This window comes from Otolemur garnettii, unplaced genomic scaffold (assembly GCF_000181295.1).
Source record: "Otolemur garnettii isolate 467f Iridium unplaced genomic scaffold, OtoGar3 scaffold00299, whole genome shotgun sequence".
In the NCBI taxonomy this organism is placed as follows: Eukaryota; Metazoa; Chordata; class Mammalia; order Primates; family Galagidae; genus Otolemur; species Otolemur garnettii.
In genome coordinates this window covers 327,199-328,536 of record NW_003852694.1, presented here as the reverse complement: position 1 = coordinate 328,536, position 1,338 = coordinate 327,199, and the positions used below count along the sequence as shown (strand labels likewise).

General features: G+C 40.1%; 1 protein-coding gene across 1 annotated transcript in view; it reads right to left on the bottom strand.

Moving 5' to 3' along the window:
• OLR1 (oxidized low density lipoprotein receptor 1) overlaps positions 1-1,338 on the bottom strand; it is a 15,465-nt gene that overhangs the window by 4,987 nt on the left and 9,140 nt on the right. The gene's annotated exons all lie outside the window — the stretch shown is intronic.

Sequence of the window (1,338 nt, the reverse complement as noted above, 5' to 3'; positions counted from 1 at the left end):
GGCTCGGTTCGAACCCACCAGCTAGGGTGTATGTGGCTTGAGCCACTTGAGCCACAGGCGCCAAGCCTCCTTTGAGCCTTCTTTGAGGTATGATATTCATTTAATTCTTGGAATATCCTTAAGGAGGGAGCTTGAAAGTATCATGTTTGATACTTGCTAGAGATTAGTTTGTGCAAACATTTCTGCTTATTTTGGAAATTTCAATGACCCTGCAAGTAGTGAAGAGATTTGTAAACTGCAAAATTCTATACAAAATTACTTTTCATTATTATTATCCTTTAACCTTACCCTGGTCTCAATTTTTTCATCTATAAAATAAAGAGCTGGGTTCTGTGAACTATTATTATATATACTCAAAGAAATTATGTGGTTGAAATTAGGTGAGATGTACAAGCAAGATGCTGGAGACAGCTTGTTTATTTGTGGTAGTTACTAATACTAAGAACAGGACACTCATTCATACACCTCCAATAAAGCAATGTACCTCTGAAAGAGATTCTGTCTCATATAATGTAACATTTCCCATGGTTCGAAGCATAAACTTGATTTAACTATACGTTGTAGAAAGACTAAAGTACATGGATAGCTTCTGTAATGATATCAGAGTTCATGTCATCGTCTTACAGAGGCTGCTATTTCTACATGACTCCTGGATTCTGAGTTCCTTTAGAAGACTGAAATCAACTCAATTCTTCTTATATAAACAGACTTCCCGGCCCTCTTACATTTGTGTCAAATCTGAAGTATCTCCCTAACATTTGCAAGCCAGCCTACCTCCATTAGTCCTATTTAAATTGAGGTAGTAGGGCGGTGCCTGTGGATCAAAGGAGTAGGACGCTAGCCCCATATACCAGAGGTGGCTGGTTCAAACCCAGCCCCAGCACAAAACTACAAAATAATAAAAAATAATAATAAAATAAATTAAATTGAAGTAGTAAACTCTATGAAATAGAGCCAAAGAATGAAGCTATTGTGGTAGGGGTGGAGAGTTGCAAGGATAAGAGGATCCCTTAAGAAAAGAAATTATTTGGGTGGTGCCTGTGGCTCAATGAGCAGGCACTGGCACCATATAATGAGGGTAGTGGGTTCAAACCCAGTCATGGCCAAACTGCAACAAAAAAATAGCCGGGCACTGTGGCAGGTACCTGTAGTCCCAGCTACTTGGGAGGCTAAAGCAAGAGAATTGCCTAAGCCCAAGAGCCAGAGGTTGCTGTGAGCTGTGATGCTACAGCACTCTACCAAGGGCGATAGAGTGAGACTCTGCCTCTACAAAAGAAAGCAAGAAAGCAAGCAAGCAAGCAAGCAAGCAAGAAAGAAAGAAAGAAAGAAAAGATGGCT